The 15,421-nt window shown below is 42.8% G+C and overlaps 1 long non-coding RNA gene across 1 annotated transcript in view; it reads left to right on the forward strand.

Moving 5' to 3' along the window:
• Positions 1-5,329: 5,329 nt before the first annotated feature.
• The window catches only part of LOC112586951, a 75,742-nt gene continuing 65,650 nt past the window's right edge, over positions 5,330-15,421 (forward strand). The window contains exon 1 of the long non-coding RNA XR_006641425.1: positions 5,330-5,641. This is a non-coding gene — a long non-coding RNA (uncharacterized LOC112586951). The remainder of the gene's footprint in view (positions 5,642-15,421) is intronic.

Here is a 15,421-nt window from a genome sequence, read left to right on the forward strand (position 1 = left end):
TTTCACTTTCATGCATTGGAAAAGGAAATGGCAACCCACTCCAGTGTTCTTGCCTGGAGAATCACAGGGACGGGTGGGTTGCCGTCTCTGGGGTCACACAGAGTCGGACACGACTGAAGCGACTTAGCAGCAGTTGCTTTACAATATTGTTAGTTTCTGCTATACAGTGAAGTAAATTCGCTGTTCAGTTCAGTCACTCAGTCGTGTCTGACTCTTTGTGACCCCATGGACTGCAGCAGGCAGTCCCTGCTGTCCAAAACCAACTCCCAGAGTTGATTCAAACTCATGTCCATTGAGTCAGTGATGCCATCCAACCATCTCATCCTCTGTCATCCCCTTCTCCTCCCACCTTCAGTCTTTCCCAGCATCAGGGTCTTTCCAGTGAGTCAGTTCTTCTCATCAGGTGGCCAAAGTTTTGGAGTTTCAGCTTCAATACTAGTCCTTCCAATGAACATTCAGGACTGATTTCCTTTAGGATAGGCTGTTTGGATCTCCTTGCAGTCCAAGGGACTCTCAAGAGTCTTCTCCAACACCACAGTTCAAAGGCATCAATTCTTCGGCACTCAGCTTTCTTTATAGTCCAACTCTCACATCCATACATGACCACTGGAAAAACCATAGCCTTGACTAGACAGACCTTTGTTGGCAAAGTAACATCTCTGCTTTTTCATATGCTGTCTAAGTTGTCATAACTTTTCTTCCAAGGAGTAAGCATCTTTTTATTTCATGGCTGCAGTCACCATCTGCAGTGATTTTGGAGCCCAAAAAATAAAGTCTGTCACTATTTCCACTGTTTTCCCATCTATTTGCCATGAAGTGATGGGACCAGATGCCATGATCTTCGTTTTCTGAATGTTGAGCCTTAAGCCAACTTTTTCACTCTCCTCTTTCATTTTCGTCAAGAGGCTCTTTAGTTCTTCTTCACTTTCTGCCATAAGGGTGGTGTCATCTGCATATCTGAGGTTATTGATATTTTTCCCAGCAATCTTGATTCCAGCTTGTGCTTCATCCAGCCCAGCGTTTCTCATAATGTACTCTGCATGTAAGTTAAATAAGCAGGGTGACAATATACACAGCCTTGATGTACTCCTTTTCCTATTTGGAACCAGTCTGTTGTTCCATGTCCAGTTCTAACTGTTGCTTCCTGACCTGCATATAGGTTTCTCAAGAGGCAGATCAGGTGGTCTGGTATTCCCATCTCTTGAAGAATTTTCCATTCCCATCTCTTGAAGAATTAGCTATTATGTATACATATATTTCCTCCTTCTTGGACCTCCTTCCCACCCTCCCCTTATCCTCCTATCTAGGTCACCACAGAACACTGAGCTGAGCTCCCTGTGCTATAAAGCAAGTGCTCACTAGCTGTCTAGTTTACACATGCTAGTGTGTATATCCCACTCCAGTATTCTTGCCTGGAGAATCCCAGGGACTGGGGATCCTAGTGGGCTGCCGTCTATGGGGTCTCACAGAGTCGGACACGACTGAAGTGACTTAGCAGCAGCAGCAGTGTGTATATCAGCAATTCCACTACTGGGATACCCTGAAAAAAACAGAATTGAAAAAGACAGATGCACCCCAGTGTTCATTGCAGCACTAAAATAGCCAGGACATGGAAGCAACCTAAATGTCCATTGACAGATGAATGGATAAGAAAGATATAGTGTATATACACAATGGAATATTACTCAGCCATTAAAAGAAACAAAATTGGGTCATTTGTGGAGACATGCCTGTATTTTTTACTTTCCTTTAGAGGACTTTCTTTGGCATGCCTAACCCCTTCTTGGAGCAGATCAGAATGTTGGGAAGTTGATATCCCCAAGACAGACTCAGCCAGTGAAGGAGGCAACTGAAGATACCAGTTTCCTCATCCTTCAGGTGACCTTACTGAGGGATGATCTCATTATCTCCAAGGTCTGTTTGGGGTAAAACTCAATTTAATTTACTGGTTTTATTGGGTTGCCTTTAAGAATGCTCAGTACATTTGGTCAAGGTCTTGAATTTAAAAAAACCTTCATTTTAGATTAATAGTGCTGGGGTGTGAAACAGATAAATGTTTTGGTTTTGCCAGTTTGCCTTTTAAGGACTGTCTTGCTGGAGCTCTCATACTCTAGAATATAAATTAACCCCCACCTAGCTTGCTAATTTTGGAATCTGGATGTTAGACAATTCATATTTAGGGCCTCCTCAAATTCATGCCTTTAGGTTCTTTTGGACAAAAAAAAAAAAAAAAAAGATGAATTGGTTTGACCCCTCTGCTAAGTGAAGCCCCAAAACTCAAGAGACACAACACACATACATGTAGACACATTTACCATGAATGCATCATTCATTCTCATCTGCATTGGCTGCTGTTACTTACAGAGCACTTGCAGGCGAAGATCAACACATCCCTCAGAGAGTAGCTCCAAGGTCAGCCAGGAACCTCTTCCAGGTCCTTTTCTCTCAGAGGCGGGAGTAAGAAAACAGGATGCTGGGGCCCAGAAATGAGGAGCTTCAGCCCTGCAAATTGTCTACACTTTGTTTTATCTGCTAAGGGGATGAGGAATGTCGTTACTGCTGCTGTGACCACTCCTCTCTTCTCTTGCACCCAAGACAGATTAGATACAGTATACATGGTCTTGCTGGTTGTTGAAACACTGACATTCTTCTTAAATGACTTGTAAAGAAGTGCTGCCCCGAACTCTGAGTAACACCCTGCTCCGGTGTCAACCCCAGACTTCCATAGTCCCCAGCCATGAACAGGTTAGCCTGGTGCATCAGGAAGTCTCCAGATCCTTCTGGTGCCCTTAATGTTTAGAAGTACCAATTTGAATGCCTCTCTGAGTTATGTCCTCTTTGGCTTTCAGGATAGTGCAGAATATTTCAGGATATTGTAGAGGATCTATTGCTTTCCATCTGGAAATGTCTGATTTTTCACTAAAGAATAAATACTGATCAAGGAAAACAGCGAATGCATAGAACAATATTCAGTAGCATTTTATACAGTTAATTTAAGACTTTTCGAAATTCTGACACAGTATATAATCTTGTAAAATGCTTTCTGATTTCTTATTCATTCAGTGCAAGCCCTGAACTTTGGGAAAATCAGAACTTCTTCATTGGTTCTCCAAAGTGTAGCAAAAGATGCAACTCTGATATGCAGGCATGTTAATTAATTATATGACTATCTCACCTTGCTCAATAGCCCCCATTCCCATTCAGGTGTTGTTGTTTAGCTTTAAGTCATGTCCAACTCTTTGCAACCCCAAGGACTGCAGCATGCCAGGCTTCCCTATCCTTCACTATCTCTCAGAGTTTGCTCAGATTTGTGTCCATTAAGTTGGTGATGCTATACAATCATCTTGTCCTCTGTCGTCCCCTTTCTCCTCCTGCCCTCAACCTTTCTCAGCATTAGGGTCTTTTCCATTGAGTCAGCTCTTCGTATGAGGTGGCCAAAGCATTAGAACTTCAGCTTCAGCATCATTCCTTCTAGTGAGTATTCAGGGTTGATTTCCTTTAGGATGGACTGGTTGGATCTCCTTGCAGTACACGGGACTCTCAAGAGTCTTCTCTAGCACCACAGTTCAAAAGCATCAATTCTTCAGCATTCAGCCTCCATTCAGTAGCAAACACTAAACCGCCTTCACCACAAAACAGCCCACTCAAGATGACTCATTCTTTTTCATTTTAAAATACGTTTTATTGGGTGGTGGGTGCTTAGTCTTTCAGGACACCTTTCCTTTTCTTTCTGTGAGGTTTCTTGACACAAGGAGTTCGGGTAACACTATGATGTGGGAGGATATATGTCTAGACCTCAGGTAGGCCTCACTGACTTCAGACTAGGTGTGTGTTTGAATGGCTAAACCCCTGAGAGTCAGTGCATTTTCCATCTGCTCTCCAGCCACTTTCCACCCCATTTATTTTCTCCCAAAACCTCTGGAAGGCAAAGCATTTCTTAATTATTAGCTGCCTGCCAGCTTCCCCATTCTCCCTCCAACCCCTTCCCCATCCACAAGGCAACAGAGGAGTGAGCGCCTGAACATGTCACACACAGTGTCAGCTCTACTGTGGCCAATCCAAGGGCTACAGGACCACTCGGAGGCTTTTTTTGTTGTTGTTGGCTATAGCCTGAAATGGGAAAGCAGTATGTTCTCACGACTTTCCACTTCCAGCTATCTTATTCCCTGTCCCACCATCTTTGGTCCAGGAGCATCTGGCTCCATCTCAGGGACTCAGGGAGAGTTACCCTAATTTCATCTCCTCCAGAGCTCTCAAAGTCCTCTGTACACTAGAAAGGCTTCTTCATCCTTTATGTCCAAGACTTCCCTTATATCCTTTCTTCTCTGTATATTAAGACCGAGGAAAAAAAAAAAAAAACCTCTGACACCTTTGTTTTGCTTTTGCAATGTAAAAAGATTTTGAAATTTCGAAAACATATTCCTCCCAGAAAAGCTTGGTTCTCAAGACTATCATCTGACTGTAAACTCAGGAATAATTTAATTTTGAAGCTCAAAGTTGAATAATGACTTACTTGTTCTAGGAAGTCTCCAACAACTCCCTGAAATAATGACTATTACTCATATAATGGGTGGGGAGTCATAAAGTGAATGAAAAATACACTGGATTCAAAACTATTATCCCTTTAAAAAATGTTATTTCAGACAGTGTGTTTTAAAATAGACTCTTATTCACATATCCTTTGATGAATAACCCAAATAAAACAAAGTATGTGAAGCTGACAATACTTAACTTTATAAAGTTACACAGCATATAAATGTTTTGAATAAAAGAGGCAAATTTATATTCTTTTCTGCTAATCTTGGCTGTTATTGCTAAAAAGTGTAATATACAAATGCATTCAAGTTTGTCCTTGAAAAATTAAAAGAACATCGTTTTGTAAACCCTGAACCCTGTCTTTACACACAAAAATGATGACTCTAGATGTGGTCAGAACAAGAGTTTTAACAAAAAAAATAAGAGGGCACAAATTCTAAAATTTTGTTTTCTCTAATGTGTATATCTGCATTAATGCTTTGATGTTCATCTACCCCAGAAATGGGTGTTGTTTAAACCACATTTACAGACACTTATGCACTCCTTGTTTATTTCAGCCTGACTCACTGCTTCTGGAGTAAGGAATGGGGACATGAGAACTGGTCTGCTTCACAGCTGCTGTGTGGATGAAGTCAGGTAATATGTGAAAGGGGTTATGCTTCAGTGGAGGCCTGCATCCTGGTGAGGCACGTAAAGATCTGACAGAGCATTCACATTTATTCAGCACCTCCTATCTGCCAAATGCTTTTGAAGAAGAGAGAGAAAGATTTCACATAACCTTAAAGACCAAGAATCCTTTTTAACCTAGAAGTTGGAAATATAAACAGAATGAAAGGAGAGAGCTGTCGTTAGTTGAGGGTCTGCTGTATAGGTGTTATGCCTACATCATCTTACTTAATCCTCAGAGCAATCCCATACAACAATTTTGTTTTTCAGATGAGACCTGTAAGAGTTAATGGACTTATTAGGACCACATTGGTGGTAACTGACAGGTCAGAGAAGCCCCAGCAAGATGATAGGCACTGGAGCGGTGGCTGCATGGTGCTGGAGGGACTTTGAGGAGATACCCCACATCCAAGGGCAAAGGAGAAGACCCAGCAACATGGTAGGAGGGGCGAAATCATGTTTAGAATCAAACCCCATACCTGCCAGAGACATTCAGAGGGTTCAAACAAACCTTGTGCACACCAGGACCCAGGGAACCGGCAGAGACTGAGGCAGAACTGTGTTTGAATATATCTTGTAGAGGTACAGGGCAGCAGTGGACTACCGCAGGGGCAGGGGCTCTGGGTGCAGCAGACTTGAGTATGGCATAAACCCTCTTAGAGGAGGTCACCATTGACCCCACCATAGAGCTGCCAGAACTTACACAGGACTGGGGAAATAGACTATTGGAGGTCACAACAGAACTTTATGTGCACCAGGACCTAGGACAAAGGAGCAGTGACCCCACAGGAGACTGACCCAGACTTGCCTGTGAGTGTCCAGGAGTCTCGGGCAGAGGCGTGGGTCAATGGTGGCCTGCTGCAGGGTCGGGGGCACTGAGCGAGTGCATGGGACCTTTTGAAGGAGGTCGCCATAATCTTCATTATCTCCACCATAGTTTGGCCCCAGGTAAAAAACAGGGAGGGAACACAGCCCCAGCATGGAAAGAAAATTGGATTTAAGATTTACTGAGCATGGCCCATCTGGTGATGTCCATGTGTAGAGTCTTCTCTTGTGTTGTTGGAAGAGGGTGTTTGCTGTGACCAATGCGTTCTCTTAGCAAAACTCTATTAGCCTTTGCCCTGCTTCATTCCATATTTCAAGGCCAAATTTGCCTGTTACTCCAGAAATTTCTTCACTTCCTACTTTTGCATTCCAGTCCCTTATAATGAAAAGGATATCTTCTTTGGGTGTTAGTTCTAAAAGGTCTAGTAGGTCTTCATAGAACCATTCAACTTCAGCTTCTTCAGCATTACTGGTTGGGGCATAGGCTTGGATCACCATGATATTGAATGGTTTGCCTTGAAAATGAACAGAGATCATTCTGTCATTTTTGAGATTGCATCCAAGTACTGCGTTTTGGACTCTTTTATTGACCATGATGGCTACTCCATTTCTTCTAAGGGATTCCTGCCCACAGTAGTAGATATAATGGTCATCTGAGTTAAATTCACCCATTCCAGTCCATTTTAGTTCGCTGATTCCTAGAATGTCGACGTTCACTCTTGCCATCTCCTGTTTGACCACTTCCAATTTGCCTTGATTCATGGACTTAACATTCCAGGTTCCTATGCAATATTGCTCTTTACAGCATTGGACCTTGCTTCTATCGCCAGTCACATCCACAACTGGGTATTGTTTTTGCTTTGGCTCCATCTCTTCATTCTTTCTGGAGTTATTTCTCTACTGATTTCCTGTAGCATATTGGGCACCTACCGACCTGGGGAGTTCCTCTTTCAGTATCCCATCATTTTGCCTTTTCATACTGTTCATGGGGTTCTCGAGGCAAGAATTCTGAAGTGGTTTGCCATTCCCTTCTCCAGTGGACCACATTCTATCAGACCTCTCCACCATGACTCATCCATCTTGGGTGGCCAGGCATTGGCATGGCTTAGTTTCATTGAGTTAGACAAGGCTGTGGTCCGTGTGATCAGATTGGCTAGTTTTGTGTGATTATGCTTTCAGTGTGTCTGCCCTCTGATGCCCTCTCACAACACCTACAGTCTCACTTGGGTTCTCTTGCCTTGGATGTGGGGTATCTCTTCATGGCTGCTTCAGCAAAGTGCAGCCGCTGCTCCTTACCTTGGACGAAGTCACCCCTCCTACCTTGAGCATGGAGTAACTCTTCTCTGCCCTTCTGCGCCCACACAGCCACTGTTCCTTGGATGTGGGGTAGCTCATCTCTGCCACTGCCCCTGAATCGGGTGTGGGGCAGCTCGTCTAAGCCTATGCCCCTGACCTCGGGCATGGGGTAGCTCCTCTCAGCTGCACTTCTGTGCTGTCGGTCACAGCCAGTGCTCTTCTGCGCAATCTGTCGCAGCCGGTGGGCCCTGCTATTTAACTTATATGCAGAGTACATCCTGAGAAATGCTGGGCTGGAAGAAGCACAAGCTGCAGTCAAGATTGCCAGGAGAAATATCAATAACCTCAGATATGCAGATGACACCACCCTTACGGCAGAAAGTGAAGAAGAACTAAAAAGCCTCTTGATGAAAGTGAAAGAGGAGAGTGGAAAAGTTGGCTTAATGTTCAACAGTCAGAAAACTAAGATCATGGCATCTGGTCCCATCACTTCATGGGAAATAGTTGGGGAAACAGTGGAAATAGTGTCAGACTTTATTTTTTTGGGCTCCAAAATCACTGCAGATGGTGATTACAGCCATTAAATTAAAAGATGCTTACTCTTTGGAAGGAAAGTTATGACCAACCTAGACAGTATATTAAAAAGCAGAGATATTACTTTGCCAACAAAGGTCCGTCTAGTCAAGGCTATGGTTTTTCCAGTGGTCATGTATGGATGTGAGAGTTGGACTGTGAAGAAAGCTGAGCACCGAAGAATTGATGCTTTTGAACTGTGGTGTTAGAGAAGATTCTTGTGAGTCCCTTGGACTGCAAGGAGATCCAACCAGTCCATCCTAAAGGAGACCAACCCTTGGTGTTCATTGGAAGGACTTATGCTGAGGCTGAAACTTTGGCCACCTCATGCAAAGAGTTGACTCATTGGAAAAGACCCTGATGCTGGGAGGTATTGGGGGCAGGAAGAGAAGGGGATGACAGAGGATGAGATGGCTGGATGGCATCACCGACTTGATGCACATGAGTTTGAGTGAATTCCTGGAGTTGGTGATGGACAGTGAGGCCTGGCGTGCCGCGATTCTTGGGGTTGCAAAGAGTCAGACATGATTGAGTGACTGAACTGACTGACTGAGCATGGCCCAACCCATCAGAAGACTCAGTCAGTCTCTCCCATCAGGAGCTTCCATAAGCCTCTTATCCTTCTCCATCAGAGAGCAGACAGACCGAAAGCCACAGTCACAGAAAACTAACCAATCTGATCACATGGACCACAGCCTTGTCTGACTCAATGAAACTATGAGCCATGCCATGTAGGGCCACCCAAGACGAACAGGTCAAGGTGGAGAGTTCTGACAAAATATGGTCTACTGGAGAAGGGAATGGCAAAACTACTTCAGTATTCTTGCCTTGAGAACCCCATGAACAGTATGAAAAGGCAAAAAGATAGGACATTGAAAAATGAACTCCCCAGGTTGGTAGGTGCCCAATATGCTACTGGAGATCAGTGGAGAAATAACTCCAGAAAGAATGAAGACATAGCACCAAAGCAAAAACAATACCCAGTTGTGGATGTGACTGATGACAGAAGCAAGGTCTGATGCTGTAAAGAGCAATATTGCATAGGAACCTGGAATGTTAGGTCTGTGAATCAAGGCAAATTAGAAGTGGTCAAACAGGAGATGGCAAGAGTGAACGTCGACATTCTAGGAATCAGTGAACTAAAATGGACTGGAATGGGTGAATTTAACTCAGATGACCATTATATCTACTACTGTGGGCAAGAATCCCTTAGAAGAAATGGAGTAGTCCTCATAGTCAACAAAAGAGTCAGAAACGCAGTACTTATATGCAATCTCAAAAACGACAGAATGATCTCTGTTTGTTTCCAAGGCAAACCATTCGATATCACAATATGACTGAGCGACTGATCTGATCTGATGTCGTGACCAGTAATTTTGAAGAAGCTGACGTTGAACGGTTCTGTGAAGACCTACAAGACCTTTTAGAACTAACACCCAAAGAAGATGTCCTTTTCATTATAGGGGACTGGAATGCAAAAGTAGAAAGTGAAGAAATACCTGGAGTAACAGGCAAATTTGGCCTTGGAATACAGAATGAAGAGGGCAAAGGCTAACAGAGTTTTGCCAAGAGAACACACTGGTCATACCAAACAGCCTCTTCCAGCAACACAAGAGAAGACTCTCCACGTGGACATCAAGAGATGGTCAACACTGAACATAGATAATATTCTTTGCAGCCAAAGATAGAGAAGCTCTATACAGCCAGCAAAAACAAGACTGGAGGCTGACTGCAGCTCAGATCATGAATACCTTATTGCCAAACTCAGACTTAAATTGAAGAAAGTAGGGAGAACTACTAGAGGATTCAGGTATTACCTTAATCAAATCACTAACAGTTATACAGTGGAAGTGACAAATAGATTCAAGGAATTAGATCTGATAGACAGAGTGCCTGAAGAACTATGGATGGAGGTTCATGATATTGTACAGGAGACAGGGATCAAGACCATCCCCAAGAAAAAAGAAATGCAAAAAGTCAAAATGGATGTCTGAGGAGGCATTACAAATAGCTGAGGAAAGAAGAGAAGTGAAAGGCAAAGGAGAAAAGGAAAGATATACCCATTTGAATGCAGAGTTCCAAGAACAGCAAGAGGAGATAAGAAAGCCTTCCTCAGTGATCAGTGCAAAGAAATAGAGGAAAACAATAGAATGGGAAAGACTCGAGATCTCTTCAAGAAAATTACAGATACCAAGGGAACATTCCATGTAAAGATGGGCACAATAAAGAACAGAAATGGTATCAACCTAACAGAAGCAGAAGATATTAAGAACAGGTGGCAAGAATACACAGAAAAACCATACAAAAAAAAAGAACTTCATGACCCAGATAATCACAATGGTATATCAGTCACCTACAGCAAGACTTCCTGGAATGCGAAGTCAAGTGGGCCTTAAGAAGCATCCCTATGCTTGTAGACTTTTGGATCACAGACCCAGAGGGATGGTACAGAGAGGGAGGAGGGTTCAGGATGGGGAACACGTGTATACCTGTGGCGGATTCATGTTGATATATGGCAAAACCAATACAATATTGTAAAGTTAAAAAATAAAATTAAAAAAAAGAAGCATCCCTATGAACAAAGCTAAGTGGAGGTAGTGGAATTCCAGTTGAGCTATTCCAAATCCTAAAAGATGATGCTATGATAAAGTGCTGCACTCAATATGCCAGCAAATTTGGAAAACTCCCAGTGGACACAGGACAGGAAGAGGTCAGTTTTCATTCCAATCCCTAAGAAAGGCAATGCCAAAGAATGCTCAAACTACTGCACAGTTGCACTCATCTCACATGCTAGTAAAGTAATGCTCAAAATTCTCCAAGCCAGGCTTCAACAGTACATGAACCATGATGTTCCAGATGTTCGAACTAGATTTAGAAAAGGCAGAGGAACCAGAGATCACATGCCAACATCGAAAAAGCTAGAGATTTCCAGAAAAACATCTACTTCTGCTTTATTGACTATGCTAAAGCTTTTGACTGGGTGGATCACAACAAACTGTGGAAAATTCTTCAAGAGATGGGAACACCAGACCACCTGACCTGCCTCCTGAGAAATCTGTATTCAGGTCAGGAAGCAACAGTTAGAACTGGACATGAAACAACAGACTGGTTCCAAATAGGAAAAGGAGTATGTCAAGGCTGTATATTGTCACCCTGCTTATTTAACTTGTATGCAGAGTACATCATGAGAAACGCTGGGCTGGAGGAAGCACAAGCTGCAATCAAGATTGCCAGGAGATGTATCAATAACCTCAGATATGCAGATGACACCACCCGTATGGAAGAAAGTGAAGAGAAACTAAAGAGCCTCTTGATGAAAGTGAAAGTGGAGAGTGAAAAAGTTGGCTTAAAGCTCAACATTCAGAAAACGAAGATCATGGCATCTGGTCCCATCACTTCATGGCAAATAGATGGAGAAACAGTAGAAACAGTGACAGACTTTATTTTTGGCGGCTCCAAATCACTGCAGATGGTGACTGCAGCCATTAAATTAAAAGATGCTTGCTCCTTGGGAAAAAACAATGACCAACCTAGACAGCATATTAAAAAGCAGAGACATTACTTTGCCAACAAAGGTCCATCTAGTCAAGGCTATGGTTTTTCCAGTAGTCATGTATAGATGTGAGAGTTGGACTATAAAGAAAGCTGAGTCCGAAGAATTAATGCTTTTGAACTGTGGTGTTGGAGAAGACTCTTGAGAGTCCCTTGAACAGCAAGAAGATCCAACCAGTCCATCCTAGAGGAAATGAGTGAATATTCATTGGAAGGACTAATGCTAAAGCTGAAACTCCAATACTTAGGCCACCTTATGCAAAGAACTGACTCATTTGAAAAAACCCTGATGCTGGGAAAGATTGAAGGCAGGAGGAGAAGGAGACGACAGAGGATGAGATTGTTGGATAACATCACCGACTCCATGGACATGAGTTTGAGTAAAATCTGGGAGTTGGCATTGAACAGGGAGGCCAGTGTACTGCTGTCCAGGGGGTCGCAAAGAGCTGGACACGACTGAGTGAGTGAACTGAACTGAACTGGCGGTAACTGACAGACTGAGAGTGGAACCCATGTCCATTGGATTTCAATGTCAGGCTTTTTAACTACACCAAAATGAGTCTAAACATGCATTTGCTTGGGGTTTTGTTGCTGTTGTTTTCCATTTGTTATTTTTTATTGGAGTATAATTGCTTTACGGCATTGTGTTACTTTCTGCTGCATTTGTTGTTTCTCACCTTGGCTACGTTGGTACATTTTTTGCCTGAGAGGTCAGTTAATCAAGATGATTCCATAGTTCATGGGGATGCCAGCATGGTTGTTGACTGATCTTGTGGAGACTACGTGAGAACTGGAACTCAATATTCCTTAATAAAAGTCCTGGGAAATTGCTGTTAATACTAATAACTAACTGGGAAATCTTAGAGGCTTTAACATAAGGAATTGATTTTTTTCTCCAGATTATCATGGCTTATCTGATAATTTTTGTTATTTTACAGAGTACAATATCTAATTTGTGCTCACTGATAGCTATACTCAGAATATGCCTGGACCATTATCCAGCACAAACATGAGTTTTTGTATGGCTTGGCCATGTAGAAACTATGGCTATGCCATAAATATACTAATGGAGATAATTATTTCTGTATTTCAGTCGTGTTTTAAACCTCTAGTAGGTTATATATTATAATACATTAATTTAAGACAAAATTAATAAACCATTAATTCATACATGATATAGTATCTAATTAGAGCAGAAAGATGCCACATGCGTTGGGAAGTATATAGGGTTTGAGTCTTGCCCAGAACTCTTTTTTGGACTGATTTACAGATGTAAACTTGGAGAAGGCAATGGCACCCCACTCCAGTACTCTTGCCTGGAAAATCCCATGGATGGAGGAGCCTGGTAGGCTGCAGTCCATGGGGTCGCTGAGGGTCGGACACGAATGAGCGAATTCACTTTCACTTTTCACGTTCATGCATTGGAGAAGGAAATGGCAACCCACTCCAGTGTTCTTGCCTGGAGAATCCCAGGGATAGGGGAGCCTGGTGGGCTGCCATCTATGGGGTCACACAGAGTCGGACACGACTGAAGTGACTTAGCAGCAGCAGAGATGCAAACTTCTGCGAGTTAAAAAAAACTTTTTTCCTCTTCATCGTTTTTTCATTTAGTTTGGAGATGGTGTACTTAGGCAGATAAGTTTCATGTCAGAAGATGACAGAAGCAAAAATAGTAGGTAGAGGAAGAAAATAAGAAGAGTCAGTAAGAAGGAAACACCTCACAATGAGTCCCAGCTCAGACTAAAGGAAGACATTCTGTATAGAATCAGTGTTGTCATTCTTACCTCCACCTTACCTTGCACCGTAGAAGAAAGAGAGAAAAATCCAGAAGAAAATTATAATGCACCCAACTTTACCATTCAGAAAGATTGTATTAAAATAGTTGGCTACACCTATAGCTTGATAGTTTTCCCCTCAGCTGATCACTTTAGTAGACCCTAAAAGGTCCTGTAGTAGGTTTCCTTTTGTAAACGTCTCTGTCTGGGGTGGCATCTGGAAGAGGAGAATTACACTTCAGGTTTATAACCTTACTGTGCAGCTTTTCTGAAAAGTCACTTAGCTTTATTTACACCTGCCTTGAAAAAATAAGCACTCAGACAGCAATAAACCAGATGGAATCAATAATTTACATATCTCCAGGGGAGTCTGACAAGAAGCAAAAGAAGAAGAAATGATTGACTCTTTTACAGAGATAATCTGATTTTAACATGTATGAGATACCCATATTTTGACTGAATTTAACCGATTCTGGTTTTGTTTTCAATTAATTGCCTATTACTGAGCACCAGTACACGGTGATAGAAAGGAAGAAGGGAAGAGAAGGTGAGAGGGAGGGAAGAATGAAGAAATGAATCAGAAAAACTTAATTGAGTGTATTCCTTGCTCATGGTGAGTCCTTTCCTTGCCAGGAAATTTTCCGTCCCTATGACTTAGTTGCTTTGATCTACTCACTATAACAACTAGATAAAATAGCATGATTTCCCACCCTGTAAGAAAATAAATATGGCCATTTAACTTGTTCATGTTGATCTCTAAATAATGAATTTTATTCATAAACATACTTTCAGTTGAGCTATTTATAAAGATAGCTGTAGATGTGTTATAAGCAGTACTGAAGAACTAGCTCCTGCTTTGTGGAGAGAAAAAATTCCCTGCTCTTATTCTGGAGGGTCACTGTTTCTTGTTTTGGTTTGTCAGTGTGTTTTGTTTTGTTTTGTTTTTTCATTTCTGTGTTTCACTCTCACCCTTAACTGGTGTTTCACTCATCATAAATTGATTCATCTTAGCAGAAGGAGAGGCTGTGTCTCCAACTACCACTCTCTTATTCATATGGAAATGATGTGTTTCTCCTGTTGTGGCTCCAGGTGCAACGCATAGGGAATAGGTCTTCAAGTTATGTTGTACTACAAATTTAATCCCCGGGTTTACACTGTATTTTACCAAAAATCAGGACGCCATTCTTTGGATCTAGCTATTTTTATTTTATTTAAAGATTATTTCCTTTTTGTTTACCCTTAATAAAATTTGTCACATCAACAGAGAATGTAGTTGAAAACAGGGGGAGGAGCCAAGATGGCGGAGGAGTAGGACGGAGAGAACACTTTCTCCCCCACAAATTCATCAAAAGAGCATTTAAACGTCGAGTAAATTCCACAAAACAACTTCTGAATGCCGGCAGAGGACATCAGGCACCCAGAAAAGCAGCCCAACTCTTCGAAAGGAGGTAGGAAAAAATATAAAAGACAAAAAAAGAGACAAAAGAGGGAGGGACGGAGTTCCGTCCCAGGAAGGGAGTCTTAAAAAGAGAGGTTTCCAAACACCAGGAAACCTTCTCACTGCCGAATCTGTGCCGAGATTTGGAAGCCCAGAGGGCAAGATAAAAGGGAGGGAAAAAAAAAAATAAACAATTAAAAATCGCAGATTGTGAGCCCTACGGCGCAGACACCTGCACACAGCATTAGCAAGCGGGGGCTGTGCAGGGAAGTGCGGCGCGGGCTGTGTCCCTAGAGTAAGAATCGGGCCGATTGTCCTGAGTGCTATCTGAGCGAAATAATTTGGGCTAGCAAACCAGACTGTGGGATATCTACCACGCGAAAAGCCAGCCCTAGCCTAAGACATCGCCAGGCCCGCGCACAGACCAAAGGACTGAACAGAGATAGCCGGCTGCAGACCTTCCCCCTCCGGTGACAGGCAGCCAGAGCCGGAAGGGGGCAATCGCAGCCCCAGAGAGACACTATCTATAAAACTGTAAGCAGGCTTCTTTGCTAACTAAAACTTCTTGGGGGTCTGGACGGTCAACATCTGCCTGAGAAGGTGCGCCAGTTTTACACCCAGATAACCGAGTGGCGGGGAGGCGATAAGTCGCAGCATTGGCGCCCGCCAAACACCTCATCACCTGAGCTGCTCGGATCTGGGAAGGGCACAAAACGCAGGCCCAACCGAGTCTGTGCCTCTGAGGACTACCTGAGTGCCT

The sequence above is a fragment of the Bubalus bubalis genome, chromosome 9 (assembly GCF_019923935.1).
Source record: "Bubalus bubalis isolate 160015118507 breed Murrah chromosome 9, NDDB_SH_1, whole genome shotgun sequence".
Classification (NCBI taxonomy): domain Eukaryota; kingdom Metazoa; phylum Chordata; class Mammalia; order Artiodactyla; family Bovidae; genus Bubalus; species Bubalus bubalis.